We start from the raw sequence: 19,789 nt of genomic DNA on the forward strand, positions 1-19,789 counted from the left end.
TGATCAGTAAATGCATACCACATTTCTTCCTCCACCCCAGCTTTATTGAGATGGAACATTGTTGGATCACATGTTACCAGATTTCTTTTTTTTCCCTGAGGAGCTGGCATTTTAGTTGGGAGAAATGAGAAAAAAAAAAAAGTATGTTACATAACATGTCAGAAAGTATTAAGAACTATGGGGGAAAAAAAGCAGAGGTGGAGATAAGGACTTGCTGCAGTTTGGGAAAGAGGTGAAGTTTTAAATAGATGGGTTGGGGAAGGCCTCACTAAGGTGACCTGGAGGCGAGGGTGGGAGCTGGGAGTGCATCTAGGGGAAGTGCATTCCAGGCAGAGGGAACAGCCAGTGCAAAGGCCCTGGGGAAGGAGCATGTAAATCATACTTCTTGATTCCAGGAAGCTGGTGATTGCAAGACAAACTGTTGATTTAATAGCAGCTTTGGGGGGGAGCAGGAAATGACATTAAATATACATATAAACTACATGACATCCCAATTTCAGAACAGTTAGAATGTGAAGGGAAAAAATGCATTTTAGAAACAAGAAAATCGAGTATGTTCAGTTTTATAATATTGACTACCTACTAAGTACAAAGCTCTAGTCTAAACTGTGATGTGGCTTTTCCATTAAAATTAATCAAAGTACATTCTTATTTTTTATTTAATGTCTACTATAATTCATATACCACACAGTTCACTTGTTTAAAGTTCACAGTTTGATGGTTTTTAGTGTATTCACAAGTTGTGTAGCCATCACCACAATCAATTTTAGGACCTTTTCATGTCTTTTAGCAGTCCCTCCCCAGTCTCTCCTCACCCCAACCCGTGGCTGCCACTTATCTATATTCTATCTCTAAAGATTTGCCTATTCTGGACATTTCATATAAATGGAATCATGTAATAAAAGCAAACATTTTTGGATTACTTACTTTATACATCAAGCATAGCCCTAAGTACTTGAGAAGTATTATCTAAATTAATCCTCAACAACTAGCCTACCAAGTAGAGACCTGTATATCAGATGAGAAGACTGAGGCACAGAGAGGTTAAGTGGCTTCTCCAAGGTCACACAGCTAATATGTGGCAGAACTTAAATTTGTTGCCAGGTAATCTGCCCCCAAAACATTCCTTTTTAAAAATTTGAAGTATAGTTGATTTATAATGTTTCAGATGTACAGTAAAGTGACCCATATATACACACACACACACACACACACATATACATATATATATATATATATATATATATATATATATCTCCTTTTTCAGATTCTTATTCATTATAGGTTATTACAAGATATTCATTATAGTTTCCTATGCTATACAGTAGGTCCTTGTTTATCTATTTTGTATATAGTAATTTGTTTCTGCTAATCCCAAACTCCCAATTTACCCCTGCCACTCTCCTTTCCCCTTTGATAACTATAAGTTTGTTTTTTACGTCTGTGAGTCTAGTTCTGTTTTGTAAATAAATTTATTTGCATCATTTTTTTATGCTCCACATATAAGTGATATGTGATATTTGTCTTTCTCTGAGTAACTTCACTTAGTATGATAATCTCTAGGTCCATCCGTGTTGCTGCAAATGGCATTATTTCATTCGTTTTTTATGGCTGAATAATATCCCACCCTATGTGTATATACTACGTCTTGTTTATTCATTCATCTGTTGATGGACATTTAGGTTGCTTCCATGTCTTGGCTATTGTAAATAGTGCTGCTGTGAACACTGGGGTGCAAGTGAAAACATCCTTAACCTATACTGATTAATAATGGGGAAATGTGGAAACTTGGATTATTCTCAGCCACATTCTGGGACTTTCCTGGCCATGTGCTCAGTTGGGGTGCTCCTCCATGGTGGGGCAGCCTCCATGTGTGAAAGCTGATGCTTTAGGCCTGTCCTCTCCCACAGGGAAGTCCTCCAAGGATGTGGGCCCACATCGTGGTGGAGAGGTTGCTCTGTGTTCTACCGATAGCTAGAGCCACTGGCCCTTGAGCGAGCTACTCCTTGGCTGGATCTCATGTTCACAGTGAAAATTTGAACTGGCGTATTTCTAAAGTCTCAATTTAGGCCATCTTTGACTAGTTTCATCTCTGTCCTGCTGTCTGGAGAAGTCTCTTCTTTAATACATTAGCATCAATTCCACTATGAAGATGCCCCTCTGATGGGACAGTAAAGAAGTTGGATTTGTTCTAGGTTAGTTTCCCAAAGTGGATTTTGAAAAACATGATATCCATGGAAAATTGAAAAAAAAAAAAAAAAAAAAAAGAGGAAAAGAGGGTTATGACCCCATGAGTTAGAGAAACATTAAGTTAAGCAAAAATTATGAAAATGTCTTTACCACAGGACTTTTCAGAGCTTTTAATATCCTATAATCTTTACCACAGTGATTTCCTCACCGCGGGGGACTCACATGGGACACATTGCCGTCTGCGACACCCAGCAGCCTTTGCTGGAAACTGACCCTTCTCCTTAGCCATATGATGGTAGCAGGAGCAGCTGTGTGACTAAGTCACCCTGTTGCTGTGGCCTCAGACAGTGCTTGCCTGAATCAAATGAGACAATCACAATATGCCATCCCTTTTGCTGTATGTAAAGTCTTAGTCCAGTGCCTGGCACATGGTAAGGACCAGGTAAGTCCTGCCAAGTATCACTACTCCACAGGGGCGCTGGGCAGACTGGACGGAGTGAAGAAGCACTTCTGTTACCCTCTGTCGACTGAACTTAGGACTTGGCGTGCATGCTTCTAACTTTGAGTTTGTCTAAGCCAAGCTCTGTTTAGCCCCAGGTGTGTGATGTGCTGTGTTCTTAATCACACTTACAGGTGTATCTATATTATGTACACAAACACTATAGAGAAATGCAGGTTGGTCTCATGCCAACAGAACGGCAGGTAAATGGAGACTCACTCCAGCTGTCCTGTCTCCAAAGTATTGCTCAGCCGGCCCTCGGATCTTTTCCAGCTCTCCTGTCCTCCTGTGACACTGCACGGCTCCTTAGCAAAATGAGGAGGAGCAGCTGTTTGCAAGAAGTGTTCCAGCAAGCTGTTTTTGGCTGGCATCTGGGAGCAGCTGCTGTCACCACGCTGCTCTGTCAAAGCCTAGGCGTGCAGAGAGGAAGGTACCAACTCAGACACCACCCGGGAAGTTATCCTTTGATTCTCCAAAGTGGTGAGGGTGTTGAGAACTTTTAAATAGGCATTCCAGAGGTCCATTCCAGGACCTTGTACACCACGCTTATTCGTTGGAATTTAAGTGTGTTGTCTTAAAGCCACTTAACAGTCATAAACTTCCGTTTTCCTCACCTGGAAAATGGCAACAGTGGTGTTTCTTTGGTTCTCTTTACAAAGAGACTATTGTAAAGCAGGGGTTGGCAGACTACCACCTACAAACTGAGGATGGATTTTACATTTTTAAAATGTTTGAAAATATCAAAAGAAAAATAATATTTCACAACCTGGAAGGTTGTATGAAAGTCAAATTTTCAATGCCCACAAACAAAGTTTTATAGAAAAACAACCACACTTATTCCTTTACATGTTGTGTCTACAATATTGTGCAGGCAATACGGCAGAGTCGAGCACCTGAGACAGAACATCTTGGCTCGCAATATTTACTATCTGAGCTCTTTACAGGAAGAGTTTGCTGACTCAGTTGTAGACCGTTATATTGGCTTGGGTTCCCCCAGAGGCAGGTCTTGAGACAAGAATTCAAATACGAGTTTTATTTTTATATTTGGGAGGTGACCCAAGGAAACACCACTGGAGAGTGTAATACAAGGAAAGGTAAGTTAGCTGGTAAGGGGTGTATTATCCAGATGGGTCATCAGAGCCTGATCCCACCGGGCAGCTCTGGGAGTCAGTGTAGAATACAGCCTTTGAGATCTTCTTTCCAAGGAGCAGAACCAGTTGTTGGTTGAGGACTGCTCTGGGGAAGGAGGGAAGCATCGATTTCTTGGCATTTATGAGAACAAGCCTGCTGTCTTAAATGTGGTAAAGGCTCACTAAGTAAGTTAGTTATTAATAAAAAATAATAAGACAGTCAGCTTTGGAAACTGGTGAAGTGTGTTGGTTGAGCTGGACTCTGTGTAACCTTGGGCAAACACTTAACTTCGCTGAACTTCATTAAGACTGTAGTCAGGACTAAATGAGATAATGTTTGGCACTAAGTATGTATGCCATAAATTTTAATTACAATGAATTCTTATTGGATTGAAATGTATTCATATATTGAGTCAGATTCATAAAACTTTTATGAAAATTGTGTCTGTTCCCTTTAAAATCCCTGAGCATGTAATAAGTTTCTGTAACTAAAATATTTGAGACATCTGAGAGCCAGAGAAGTCAAATATTAATGAGTTAACAAAGGAGAGCATGGCTGATGGTGTCATTCTGGGGGAGTGTTGCTGAAGTGCATGGACGCCTGTGTCTGAGCATAGAAGTGTCCTAATACTTAATTAGTTCCCAAGGACTCTGCTGCAGATCTCATTTTTATGGGAGTTAGAAGGCTTGGGAAGTCCAGGATACATTACTCAAAATCCTTTCGGTGTCCTTGAGAATTTTCAAACCAGCTTATTTCAACAAACCAATGTCTTGGTGTCCATGAGACAGTCATTGGGTTAGGGATGGAGACACAGAGCTCACCAAGGCAAAGTCTCCATCTTCAAGGCATTCCTAGTCTGCCTGAGATGTTCTTACCATGACTACATTAGCCCAACTAATGCTATTGAAAATAGAAAAGGAAGGTTAATGCTGAGCATGAGAGTCAGCATAGATGTCCCCAAGTTGGTGACAGGTGCAGGCCTGGAAGAATGAGACAGATTTCATAATCCAGAAAGGGAAGAGTGAATGAAAGGTGTTTCTGGAAGAGGGAGGATAGGCAGTGAAGCAAAAACTTGAAAAGATGCTTCATGATAGTGTGTATTCCATTAGGAGTGGGGCTGGAGCCAGAAGGATGGGGTTGGCATCATCTTGCAATGGTACCTCCTATTTGCACTTGAACTTTATTGTATTGGCAGTGGGAAGCCATCTGATGTTTCAGAGCAGGGCATTAACACAATAAATTATTCCATTAAAAATTCTTCTGACCGAAGCCTAAAGGATCTAAGTGCAGAAGAGAGGGAAGGAGGAATCAGACTCTTCCAATCAAAGGTCCAGAGAAGAGGTTGGAGTTAGATAAGTAATGAAAGAAACAAAAGATGGGCATGAGGTGGACTGAGTCTATGAATAATGAACTTTCCTCAGGGATCAGAGGGGAGAAACAGGCAGAGAGTGGATGAAACGGTCTTATCTGTTGTGTTTTTAGACAGGGCTGCTGCAGGGCTCGAGACATCCATTGTGCTCCCCCTCTTGCGACCCGCAGCTCTCTTTCAGCACTGGTTCTTCTTTGTAGAAGGTCTGGCGACTCAATCTTTTGGCTTGGTCTTTTGTGTGAGTTGTTACTTGTGAGAATTATTCACACTTGAACATGGACCCAAGAGAGGTGATGGAAGGAAGAAACAAATACAGGAAAACAGCACCAAGGCTAGGAAAAGATACAATCCTTTGACGGGTGGGGAATCTGGGAAAGAAAAGTAGGAAGAAATAGAGAGGAAGTGTTGTTTTTGAATTGAGGTAAAATTCCTATAACATAAAATGAACATTAACCATTTAAAAATGTGCAGTTCAGTGGCATTCATACATTCGTGATGCTGTGCGACCACTGCCTCTATCTAGTTCTAAGACATTTTCATCAGCCCAAAAGGAAACCCTGGGCCCACTACGCAGTCACCCTCTTTCTCTTCCTCCCAGACCCTAGCAACCACTGGTCTGTTTTCTGTCTCTGTGGATTTGCCTCTTCTGGATGTTTCCCATAAATGGAATCATTCAGTGTGTGCCCATTTGTGCCTGGCTTCTTTCACTGAGCATGAAGAACCTCAAAACCATTATGCCGGGTTATACCTTTGACAAGGAGTCAATTATATGTACGTTCCAGTCTCAGGGGGTTTGCTGTTCGCTTTGCCTGTAATGCTTTTTCCTCACACACACACAATGCTGACTCCCTCACTTCATTTCACATCTCCACCCAAGAATCACCTCCTCAGGGGACTCTTCACTAGAGGGTTTGGGGATGAGTTGAGAGGACAAAGAAAACACCAAGAAGATAGGCTTGGCTGGTAAGTAAAAGGGAACTCCCTAAGGTCATTGTCCGCATAAATGGACTGATGTTTTATGACTCTAGCTTGTCTCAGCTGGTTTTATCTGATGGCTACTCTTGCTTGGAAGGAAACTCTGAGATTGGCTTTTGGGAGATGGCTTAGTTTGTGTCTTTAAATGTAGGTTTCATTGTTATTTACGTACGGCAGGGCCAACAGATCAGGAGATGATTGCTACTGAAGAGATAGTTTGTTATGCTCACAGGTTCCAAGAAAGGGAACATGCTATGATGAGCCACACAGGGATGCACCAGGGTTGGTCAGGAGACTGAGGGAGTGAGGGGAAAACGGGGACTAGAGCCTTCACTGGGGTTTTGGCAAGAAGGAAAGGGTCAGACAGTGTAAGCAGGCTTAGGATTGGCTAGTTTGAATCATTTCAGCAGGCTCTGGCATCTAAGGGCTGTTCCTAGTCATTGGGTAACTGGTCCTGGGGTGACTGGGGCCAGGGACGGTAGCCCAGAATGTGAGCGCCTGAATCGGTTGGTCTGCACATGAAAGATGCGCTCACAGCTGTTTCTCTCTGGGGATTGTGTAACACTGGGAGGGGCAGTCCCTTCAGGGCAGCAAGTCCCCGTGGGTCAAGGCATCAAAATACAGGAAGTAAAAAGACAGGGCTAATACAGGCTGCTGTCTGTTGTGACTTGGTACCTTGACTGTTTTTCTTGACCACTGCTTCCTCCAAGCAGGGTCAGACCCACCCAAAGTTTGGAGGGAGAACAGAAATCAACTAGGCAGCCCCTACCCATGGATGCTTGTATGGAGGTGCTCTCTGTGTGTGAGGCTTTTCAGGGCTTCTGCAGCCCTGGGAGCTGTTTATTTAATGTTTCTTCATTTAGGAGAGATAGCTCTTTCTCAGATTGCCTCATGGTGGCAACTGCCTCTCCGTCATCTGATGAGCCCTGCTCCTTGGAGACATTCAAAACCATATTCCCCCCCTGTGGTACTGTATGTTTTTCCTTTGGCTCTGTAGTATTTTATGCTCAAATTCTGCAACTGTGATGTGGCATTTCTCTCCTGATGATTCCTAGCAGATGGCTTATCTCCGCAGCTGGCGACGGCCAGGGATGGTGTGGGTGTTAAGGGGGAAGCAGGGAAGGCTGACCTCTGTGTGTCTGTACCTCTGTTCGACTGCCCCTCTGGAACGGTTTCCTGTCCTTCAGCTCATCTCTTACATGTGCCAGCACTGACTGTTGCTTTGACACCTATTCAGAGAATTCTGTTATCGGTCTGCCTGTGACAGTGACATTGGGGCTCTCTGGGGAGGTCATATTCAAACGATGATAATGGTAACATGTATTGAGTCCTGCTGTGTATCAGACATTGTGCTGAGCATGTTCCATTCATTAACTAATTTATTCTGTCCCCAAACCATTTCAGGTTAAGTAAATTATTCCTGTTTTATAGATGAGAAAACTAAAACCCAAGAGGCTTGCTAAAGGCCACAAAGATAGGCCAGAATTTGGACTCATGCCTGTCTGATTCCAGGACTGAATTTACCACTCTGACTAGGTAATGGTATGTGTGACAGTCCTGAGGTTCTTCTGTGTGGAGGATTCATTCGTGTCTTTCCTTACCTAATAAAGTCCTGGGGACTCCAGGATTTCTGAGTAACCAATGAAGAAGTCCAGAATTGTGGTTGGGCTCTGGACAAAATCATAAGGAAAGGAAGTTTGTCTGCACTGTTTTCATCTTCCTCTAATATTAACATTTTAATGAAATTTGAAACCTCAGTGAAAGAGGCAAAGCTCTGAATGTAGGCTTATGAGCATTTTCCATGAATTCATTCCAGAAATTTTCACTGAGGGCTTACCCTGTCCCAGGCAGTGCACAGGGCTCTAAGCACACAGCAGTGCGGAGGATGTGGCAGCTTTCCTGGACGAGCTCCCTGGTTAGGGGTGAGACAGGTGTACACACTACCGTGTGCTCTGTGGAGAATGCGTTAATGGCAGAACAACCAGGGAGCTACGGAAACAAGGCTGGGAGCTGGTTACTAACATTGATAGGAGGAAAAAGGGTAGTTCTGGAAAAGGGGCATTTGAGGTAAATCTTTAAGAATGAAATGATGAGTGGACGAAATAAAATTAGGCATTCCAGGCGGAGGGAAGGACGTGTGTGTGTTTCCAGTTTTTCTCACCTCCCTCCTCTATCCTTACGTTAAACAGAGTTGAGTCTTCTCATTCCAGTTACTTCCAGGCTCTTCAGGTTGGAAAATGGAGGGACGGATAAAGAGAGAGACAGGATTGTAGGTAGCGGGAAAGAATTCTTATGTGAAGTGTAAAGTTGACAGGAGGATAGGAAATCAGAGAGGCAACATAAAGAGGAGAGAGAAAATGGAGAGAGGCAAGAAGAAGAGAGAAGTTTTGTCATATGGACGTTGGGGAGAGTTTTCTGGGAGGTTGGCAAGAGAGAGGATCTGGAGATGCTTCGAGGTGAGAGCAGTCTGAGAAAAGGAAATGGTGTTTAGAGAAATCTAGCTGAGATTTATACTTGGCTCCCTTTTCATGTTCTCTGAGACACGCAAGGAAAGAATGCATCTCCTTTTCATTCGCTTTGGCTGCCAGATTGTGTTTCATTTTGTTTGACTCCATGTAGGGCCTGAGCCACATGGGTCCCCAGAATTAATTTGGGTTACAGGTACAAGGGCTCCAAGATACTCTGTAACATGCTTCACAGGCTGAAAAGGGTTTTGGTTGTTATTGGTGCATTTCATTATCCTGTGAATGAGAATGGTCCCCTTAAATGACAAGATTAATCATTCATTCATTCAACAAATATTTATTGAACACCTGCCATGTATCTGGTGCATTTTAGTCCAGGTGGCTTATCATTGCACAAGCTAAAAGGGCACCAGCAGAAGGAGAGGAGGGACGGTCAGTCTCTTTTATAAGGAGTGACTGTCACATGGCCTGGGTTCCCTCAGGGAACAGTCAACCTTAAGTTTTGCCTAAAGCTCATTGGAAATTCTTTATGCTTCCAGCCCATGTTACCTCTGTTTAGATTGAGAAATTATATATGTTGAACAACTACTTTGTGCTACTGATTTCCATATAAAAATACAAAAAAAATTTTAGTTCTTGTCCTTAAGGAATTTATAAATTAGTGGGGAGACACCAAAGAATATGCAACTTCAATCTAATGTGGTAGACACAAGGACGAAAGGAGGAAAGGCCCTTAGGCTTGTCTGGCTGTTCATGGGAGTCTTCCTGGAGGTAGAGACGCTTGAGCTGTGTCCTGAGAGATGTACAGAAATTAGTCAGGTAACAAAGGTGGGGAGTATCCCTGGCAACAGAGACAGAAGGGGCAGTCATGGAAATATGAAATAGCACATCTCTAGGAGCGCCAAAGAGTTCATTGTTCACATTCACTCATTCAGCATTTGAGTGTCTGTGATATGACATCGGAACGTAGCATCCATAATATGACTCTGGAATAGAGTGTCTGCAATATGACACTATAATGTAGATTGGATATACTTGGTCTTTCAAGTGTATAAATGAAGAGTATTTGTAAAATATGACAAGTAATATAATAATAATACAAGTTTTTACAAAGTAAATATTTACAATTTCTAATTTGTGCAGAAGTAACACTATAATTTATTTATCAAAAATGACAAAATGTGTCAACATTCCTCATCTTGCCAAACGCTCCTGCTGTCCCCTGGGGAATAGTGGAACGAGTCAGAAAGTTACAGGTCTGAATTTCACGCTTACAAACGGGGGCCTCAGGAAAGGGAGGCTTCCTCTCTGAGCCCCCATCTCCTCTATAAAATGGAGACAGTAATGCTGCTCACCTCATTGGTTTGTAGGGTGTATTAAATGCAAAGTGGATAAACCGTCTGTACAGACTGGTCTGTCATAGGAGCTCAGAAATTCGTACCCATGTATCCAACATGGAACAACATGGACTTCAGAATCACACCTGGGTTCCAGCTCTAGACCAACCCCCTTCTAGTTGCTGTGTAACTTGGGGCAGATGACTTAGCTCCTGAGAATCTCCGTTTCCTCATTGTGACTTTAGGCGTAACGCATAAAGCACCTGGCACATAATTGACTCTGAATGATGGCAGCTACTAAAGGGGCTTTGTGTGTGACTTTGACTTTCCTTTTAATTTTTATTTACATTTTTCTTGGATGCTTATAGGGTGTATCAGGATAGACAAAGCCGAGGCAACAAGTAGGCCTCAAAATGGGTGGTTGCAATGCAAGACAGTTTCTTCTCATACACCAGTCCAAGCTGGTTGCTTCTGCCTGTTGGATGTCACTTCGACCTTGTGACTCAGGGACCCGGGAGTCTTCAGTCTAATGCTTTTGCCTTATTCCCTTCATCAGCAACATCCAGCTGCATCCGTTGTGAGAACCAACCGCACAGCCATGTCTAAACCCCAGGAGAGGACAGGAAGAAGATATGAATCTTAGTGAACAGTTAGCAATGTCCACCACATTGAGTGTTTTTAAAATCGGATTCCTGCCCTCCCGTGTCCCTGTTTCCATGAAATACAATATTTTCCTATTCATCACAGCAAATGTTTGCTCCTGTAGGGAGGAGAGCGACTAGGATTTGTGGCCCCTGTTCTTTATTCCCTGCAAGGAGGCTGCAGAGAGAATGGCAAAGTTTAGAATTCTGGGTCATTGCATTTGGTTCAAGAGAGCTGTCTCGTAAAGGTCCCCTCCATTCAAGGCAACACAATGTCAGTGACCAACCTAAGAAGTTCTGAGTCTATTCACTTCACTACTGTGTTTGTGTGTGTGTGTGTGTAACAGGGGTTGCAGACTCAATACTGGCAAGGTCCAGACAGGTAATATCAATACGTGAAGTGGCCAGAGTGCATATGGTGATGAGATGGAAAGTTCCAGAATGCGGCAGTGGATAGTCATTTCTCAGTCCCAGCAGAGTTTTGCATTGTGGAAATGTGAGCCTGATGTCAGATTGATTTTCTCGAGATGTTGGAAATACAGATTTTTAAAAAATAATAAAATCTCTTTAGTTTTAAATGTTGGCAACTAATCCAAATAAAAATAATACTGTAGGTCAAACAAGACACATTTGTGAGCTCTGTGCATCTGCAGCTTGATGGAGGTGAGCACAGTTCACTTCTTCATCTGTCAGGGGTGGGATACAGCACTGGAACCACTGTGGGCACCTGAGCTATAAGGAATTCATCCCTGCCTGGGTCCTAGCCCTCGAGGGAGGGACATGATTTGGGATTTCTCCTCTTTTGCGTATTTTGTCTTGTTATTTAGGAAAGTAACATATAGGGCTGATAGATTGAAGAGATTTATGGAGCAAGGGGGAGAATCAACTCCCCATTCCCACCCCTATTTTAAGCCAGGAAGAAAGGCAGGGACTGTCTTTTCTCTTTTCCTTCCTGATCTGGTGATGGGAGTTGTCAGCTCTCTTTGGTTTTAATAGGACCTTGCAGCATGGATTTGCCTGTGATGTAATGGTCAAGTCTAATTCCACTTCGCTCTGGAGCTGTGCATCTGGTGACTGTAGGACATAATTTTTATGAGCTACATACTTTAGAGGGAGGCGTAAAGAGAGATAGTGGAGAGGGAGAGGTATGTGCTTGAACTAAAGGGCCTCTTTGCCTTCCTCACCTCATTTACTGGCCATTCAATGAGCTCCTACACTGTGCTGGGCTTGGTGGCAGGGATATGATGATGGATGTGACCAGCGGGGGCTCTGCTCTCAGAGAGCTCCTGTGCTGCTTGTAGGCGGAGGTATCATTTCAGACACCCATGAGTGTTTTTGAGACCACAAAGCAGATAGAATGCATAGGGTGACTGTGAGCAGGGGTGACTTTTGAGTGGTCTGGAAGGCCCTTCTGTAGGGTTGATGTAAGAGCTGAGACCTCAGTGGCAAGAAGGAGCCCTCCATTTGAACAGGGTTGGGAAGGGTGTTCCAGGCAGAGGGAACAGTAAGTGGGAAGAAGTGCCTGAGGCAGGAACAAAGTTGGTGTGTGCTGGGACCCGAAGAAATGGCAGCATGGCTGGAGCATAGTAATGAGGAGAGTGGTGGGCATGAAGGTCAAAGAGATAGGCAGGTGTTAAGATCGTGTAGAAAGGAGGGTCATGGTTTGGGATCCAAATGCTATCCTTTCTTTTTTTTTAATTGAAGTATAGTCGATTTACAATGTTGTGTTAATTTCTGGTGTACAGCACAGTGAGTTATACGTATCCACATTTGTTTTCATATTCTTTTTCATTATAGGCAATTACAAGATACTGAATATAGTTCCCTGTGCTCTACAGTAGGTTCTTGTTATTTATCAATTTTATATATGGTAGTTTGTATCTGTTAATCCCAAACTCCTAATTTACCCCTCCCCTGCTTTCCCCTTTGGTAACCATACATTTGTGTCCTATGTCTGTGAATCTGTTTCTGTTTTGTAAATAAGTTCATTTGTGTCATTTTTTAAAGATTCCACATATATGTGATATCATATGATATTTTTATTTCTTTTTCTGGCTTACTTCATTTAGTATGCCAACCTCCAGGTTCATCCATGTTGCTGCAAATGGCATTATTTTATTATTTTTTTATGGCTGAGTAATATTCCACTTGTGTATATGTATATGTGTGTATGTATATGTATACCACACAACTTCTTTATCCATTCATCTGTCAATGGACATTTATGTTTTTTCCATGTCTTGGCTATTGCAAATAGTGCTGCTATGAACATTGGGGTGCATATATCTTTTCAAATTAGAATTTCTTCTGGATATATGCCCAGGAGTGGGATTGCTGGATCATATGGTAAGTCTATTTTAGTTTTTCAGGAAGTCTCCATACTGTCCTCAATAGTGGCTGCACCAATTTACAGTCCCATCAGCAGTGTAGGAGGGTTCCCTTTTCTCCACACCCTCTCCAGCTTTTGTTGTTTGTGGACTTTTTTAATGATGGCCGTTCTGACTGGTGTGAGGTGATAACTTGTAGTTTTGATTTATATCTGAATGCTATTCTAAGTGTGATGAATCTCCGCTAAAGAGTATAATCAGGGGAGTGGCATTCTCTGACTTAGGTTTTAAAATGATCATGCTGGCAACTGTTTTTGGATAAGGAATTTGCTGTGGCCTGAATTGTGATCTGAATTGTGTTGTTCCCCACCCGCCCTTCATATGTTGAAGCTAACCCCTTAGTGGGATGGTATTGGAGATGGGAGGTAATTAGGTTTAGATACATCAGGAAAATTGACCAATTTCAGCAGCTAGTAAGTGAAGTTACTAAAGCCAGGACTTAGCCCAGGTGAATCAGTCCAAATTCAATTCCTTTTCCCTAATGCAGAGTCCACTCACGAGAGCCTCCTAATCAGAGCCCAGACTATGGAATCAAATGCCCTAGTCTGAATTCTGGTTTGCTACTCAATAGCTTACATTTAATGTCCCTGTGCCTCAGTTTTCTAATCTGTGAAATGGGAGAGATAATAATATCTATCTTGTAGGGTGTAATCAGGGTCAAATGAGTTGCTTTATTGAAGCGCTTGGAACAGTGCCTCACAGTAGAGTATACAAACATTTGTTGAACAGCAGAAAGGAAAGGAATGTCCAACTCTAGAATCCTGCTGTGCAGATGGGCCCTTAGGTTTTGGAGGGAAATCACAGGATGTTGTTGTGTTGGACACCTGATAGATCTACCTTTGTGACTCTCTTGGTTTGCCCATCGGTAATGCCTGATTGCTCATGAATCAATTTTGAGCCCTGAATGCAGCTTCTTCCTCTCTACTACTTAGATGGGTCCCAAGAATTGGCCAGAAGGTCCTAGAATAAAGAGGCAGAATTCACTGATTTCCACCTGTGACGACAAATGGAGACAATTCTAGTCACAACTGGTGTGGTGTGCAACTGGCATCAAATGGGTAGGGACCAGGGACACTGCTAAGCATCTGACAATGCAGGGACCAGCCCCCAAACACAGAATTATCCAACCCCAAATGGCCAGAGTGCAGACATTGAGAACCTCTACCAAATTTGACCTTGGTTTGACCTTGAACATGGCAGTTTTTGAGATACTTTTAGTCTCTTCTGAGATACAGCGTCATTAAAAGTCAGCAAGCTTGAAAGGCCTCGCAAATCCTCTCTGCTCCCAGGTGAGGTTATTTGAGCTGAGCACCTCTCAATGTTTCTTCTTTTAGTAGAAAATTCTGCAGAGGGAGTTGGTAGGAGTCAAAAATCTATCAGTTCTCACTGTAACAGGCATTTAGGAAAATAACTTTCTCCTGCAGAAGAAATTACATGAATTATATTAAAACGGTGCTACGGTAATAAAATTACATGCTCAGGACTCTTCTAAAAAACTCCCTTTGTCTGACAGGGTAATTTGAGTGTGGGAAAGACAGTCTCCCCAGCCACCACCCTTTCACATAACGAGGGAACAGAGGAAATTGGCTTGGCCATCATCTTGCTACATGTACCACACTCTGTGAAATTCCAATTCTTTCTTTTTTACATCTGCAGATTGAATCACAAGGCGAACTTTCTCATGTAGATCCACGAGAACAATGATTTGGGTTTTATTTTTAAATGCATACTTATAAGAGGAAACGTCAAATCATCAAACGGGTGGCGGTGCCCAAGAGAGGGGCAGGCACCCTAGGAATTGGGCAGAAATGGACTCTGATGTCGTGCAAATCACCCTCACGTTTGGTGCCGGCGCCCTACTGGTTTGGAAGGAAATGTATAGAAATGCACATGTGATGAGAAAAATCTCTTTCACTTCCAGTGAGCTAACAATTTTTAGCTCACAAGGAAAAAAAAAAAGGAGTCCTTGCTTTGAAGTACAAGAAAACCAAAATGACGAGGGGAAGGCGACATCTGTTCTTAAGATTCCCAGTGAAAACTTCAGCCATTTAGAGGCAAATTGAAGCATGTGATATATTGGCTGAGGCCACGAGGGATGAGGCTGTGCATGATGGAGTTGAAAAAGGGTATACTGTGGAGACAGAAGCCCTGGTTAGCATCCTTGCTCGTGTGATGGTGGGGTTTGAGCTTTTAGAATAGTGGTTCTCAACCAGCGGTGATTGTGTCCTCCCAGAGGACATTTGGTAACATCTGGAGACATTTTTGGTTGTCACATTTGGTGGGAGGGTTCTGCTGGCATCTCATGAGTAAAGACTTGGGATGCTGTGAAGTGTCCTATGACACACAGGACAGCCCCCCACAGCAAAGACTTATCTGGTCCAAAATATTAGTAAAGCCGAGGTTGGGAAACCCAGTGTTAGAGCTCCAATTCCTCTATCTGTAAAATGGGAGTAGCTGCTGCACCTCTTCTGCCTGGTTATTCTGCTTGTTAAAGATAGCCATCTGTGGGAGAATGCTTTCTACAAGTGGTGGCTGTGTTCATTGATTATAGAGATGTCTGGGGCATCCCGAAATTTAATTTCCCTACCTGATCTACCATAGCCACAGACCTCTTCCTACAATGCAGATCTGACCCTGCCACTTCTTAAATCCTATTTGTGATGTTCCATCGACTCCTGTAACATACCTGAACGTACCTTTGCCACCTCGTGTTTCGTGTTTGCCTGCCCTTCTCTCTTGCGATCCCTGTCAGGAATGCAATATAATATATCGCTCTCAACCTCCATGTCTTTGCACTTGCCGTTTCCTTTTCTCAAGCTTCTCATCACACTCCCTTCCATTTCACCTAGTCATCTCCTGCTTGTTCTTGACGGCCTTAGCTTCCAAGTCACCTCCTCCAAGAAGTCTTCCCTTATTGCCCCACTATAGAGAAGGCACCTATCCTGTGTGCTCTCAGAGTGCCTCTTGCTTATCCCTTGTCATACTGTGTCATAATTGCCTTTTAAAATATTTTATCTCCTCCCCCAAGGCTGTGAGTATCTGGCTCACTGTTGTATTCTCAATGCTGAGTAAAGTACTTGACCAGCTAATACTGTTCAGTCAATGTTTGTTGAATGAATGAATAAATGAATTAATGAGATCTTTGAACATTGCTGTTTTCAGCAGAAAACAGCTCACTTTGATTTGTCTCGCTTCTTTTCCCTCGGGTCACTGTTATGGCCATGCTAATGGGTGATGGTCCAAAGGGAAAGTGTTGCTGAGAAGAGCACAGCAGAAGGTCAAGATACTCTTTCACCTTGACCAATGGCCTTGGTCCATCCAGAAGGCTGTGGCTGTGTATGAAAATAACTACCTTTGCCTTTAGAGTGAATTAACTGCTATTTTCTAGAAAATGTATTTGTCAGGAAGAGATGAGAACTTAGTGAGTTGCCAGGAGCTCTGGGACTTTGTGTGTGTGTGTGTGTGTGTATTCCAGACTATTTTGTTTTTTGTGTGTCCATATGAATTTCACATTCTCTGCCACATAATTCAACTTCTTGAGGACAGAAACAACCCTGGGCATCTTAACGTATATTTCACCAAAGTGCCTGATAAAGAAATCTTTCAGGTAAAAATCTTCCCATAACGATGTGCAGTGTCCCCATTTTACAAATGAGTAAACTGGATTCTCAAAGAAGGTAACCGTGTCCATGCAGAGAGTTAGCAACAAAATAAGGACTCAAAAAACGGCATAGCTTCACTGGAGACAAATTATAGAAGCTGCAATGTCTTTAAATTTAGAAAACAAAGTTAGCTCCTGCCAGAGTTGCGAGGCAGTTTTGACGTCTTCTGAAAGCCACTTCTCCCATCCAATTTTATTCTTCAAGTAGGAAGCAAAAGCTCGCAGGGACACTCCACTGTGTCTCCTCTTCCATTTATCAGTATTTTTGCCTCTCATTATACCCATGGCCCAGTTTTCTCGGGTTCTTTAGATGTCAGTGAGTGTATTACACTAGGTATTGTCCTTGAAACTTTTTGAAGTTCTTCAGGCATTATGAACAAGGTCTGAAGCTCCAGCTGAGCGCCACTGACTACTTTGGCTTTGCTCTATTTCCTCAAGAAATCTAAAGGATGGCGTTGTCTTCCAAAACAGAAACCGGTAAAGAAAGGCCGCCCTCATACTGAGAATTTCCCCCCTTTCTCGGAGGCAGCAGAGACTAAATTGCTAAAATTGAATTTTATTGTGTGCGATGCTACTGTCTTCTGACCAACAGAAAGGAAGCTGATAGCTCTGGGAGAATGGAGCATGATTTGGGGGGAGGCAAGACCACTGGTGCGGAAACTGGGGGCGGGGGGAGAGGTCATCTTTCTACGTTCTGATTCCAGGCTGTGCTGGGTGGGGAAGCAGACACCAGCCTGCCCGTGTTTCCTGTGTCCTGGGCGCATGGCACAGAGAGCTGGATTCTGTCTTTGGATCCGGATCTCTGGTGACTGTGGGGCTTTCGAAAGGGGATCTGGTCTACGTTTTTCTTCTGCTCTAGGCTTTATCCGACCTGATATAAAAATGATTGGCAGTTTTCAGCAGACTAGCAGTCTCCTGTAAAGCTGTTCTGGCATCTTGCAGGGTTGGTGGAGAAGATGGAGAGACTTCAGCTCCAAGGTTTGGAAGGAAGTGTTGAGCTAAGAGCTTGCTCCTGAGTGGGTGGAGTGGGCTCCTGAAATCTAATTTAAGGGACTCTGAGAAGACCCACTCAAACCCCAAAATATCGCCCCTTCAGACTTTGGAAATGTCAGCTAGAGCATCCATCACTGCATGTCCATCAAGTCTGTCCACAACTCGCTGTGAGGGGGCAGCATGTTAAGTCTATAACACTTCCGTGTGGGTGGTTTTCTCTGGCCAGCTCTTCCTCCTGACTGTGTACTGGGGGCGGTGCCATAAGGAATGAAGCCCAAAGAGACAGAAGAGTGGCCGCCACTGCTTGTGGTCCCTGGGAGCTCTTTCAGCTGGCTCTGCTTCTCTTTGATACAATGTTTGTGTTTCAACAAGTTGGGGCATAATGTGAGGCTGTATTTCTTTCTTTTTTTTTTTTTTTTAATAGACTTTATTCTTTTAGAGCAGTTTCAGGTTCACAAGAGAACTGAGCAGAAAATACAGAGTTCACACATAGCTCTCCCCACCCACACATATATACTCTTCTACCTTCAACATCCCTCATCAGTGTGGCATATTTGGTACAATTGATGAACCAACATGGGCACATTATTATCAACCAAAGTCCATAGATTACATTAGGGTTTACTCTTGATGTTGTACATTCTGTGGGTTTTGACAAATGCATAATGACATGAAGCCACCACAATAGTATGATACAAAATAATTTCATTGCCCTAAAAATCGCTTGTGTTCCATCTATTCATTCCTCCCTCCTTCCCTCTCCCCAGGCCCCTGGAAACCATGATCATTTTTATTGTTTCTGTAGCTGTGCCTTTTCCAGAATGTCATTTGGTTGGAATCCTTTTAATCCTCAGCTTTTTAAAAGTGGGGGCTCTGGAGATGGCCAGCATGGATTCACATCCTAGCTCTACCATTTCTGAGGTCTGTGGTCTTGGGTAATTGACACCCTCCACATCTCAGCTTCCTTATCTGTAAACGGGAGCACTTACACCATAGTCTTACTGGAATGATTAAGTTAGAATATCATTTGCTTCCTATTGTTGCAGCAAAGTGTGTTACAGCTCAGTGTTACAGTTCAGTGTTGTAGCTCAGTTGTGACAGCAACCTGGATCTGGGCAAGAGACCAAGCAGCACTCGGAGGGTTGGAGAACTCAGGTTTATTATGCTGGTGGGCCCAGAGGAGTTAACATTCCAAGCTCTGGACCCCATCTGTAGGTTTACATAGGCTTTTACAGGCTACCAGTCTAGACTTTGCAACATTTTGTAACATCATATGCAAATAAGGTATAACAAAGGTGATTAATTAGGAAGAAGCTTTGTAGAAATGGACCAATCAGGAGTGAGGGAAATGGACCAATCAGGAGTGAGCTCCATGCAAATGAAGCACTACAAATGGACCAATCAGGAGTTAGCTCAGGGAACCAATAGAATATTAGGGTTAAGTTTCGCTTTCCTAGAAGTAAGCCGTTTCAGAGTTTAAAAAGTGAGATAATGCCACTGACCAGGGAACTGATGGTGCCGGCAGGAGAGTAGTGGCCCTGCCTGGGGATCCTGCTGTCTTTTTCATGGGGCTTCCCACCTCACTGTCCTGGTGCTCACACCCATCTGTAGCAAAGTACTTCTTAACCCCTAATGGTGGGGGCATGTCAAAGGGACAGAGGGGCCACCAGAGCTCCAAAGCTGGAACACTTTGAGCAATGAAAAATTAGTATTGGATTATAACCTTAAGTATCAAATAAATAGCCATGAGTCCATACTGACATAAAGAAATGTTTGAACGAGTACACAAATGGGGAAAACAGACCACTCTCCTCAACAGACGAATTCCAAAATATTTCCCTAGATATTCCATCCTCAAGGAGGAGGATGCCGACCCCTTAGGTGTGGGCTGCACACAGCAACTTCCTTCCAAAGAGAACAGTATAAAGGGGGGAGAATAAAAGAGTAACTTACAGTGGAGACATTTGACAAATGTCAAATGATCTCAGCCAGGCAATCAAGGTTAAAATCAACAGTGATGAATCATGTTGATATGATGTGCCCCTATATGATGTGAAGAAAGTGGCAATGTATCTCTGTGGTCTGCCTCCCCAAACCCCATAACTCCAGCCTAATCATGAGAAAAACATCAGGCAAGTCCC

The sequence above is a fragment of the Camelus dromedarius genome, chromosome 24 (assembly GCF_036321535.1).
Source record: "Camelus dromedarius isolate mCamDro1 chromosome 24, mCamDro1.pat, whole genome shotgun sequence".
Taxonomy (NCBI): Eukaryota; Metazoa; Chordata; class Mammalia; order Artiodactyla; family Camelidae; genus Camelus; species Camelus dromedarius.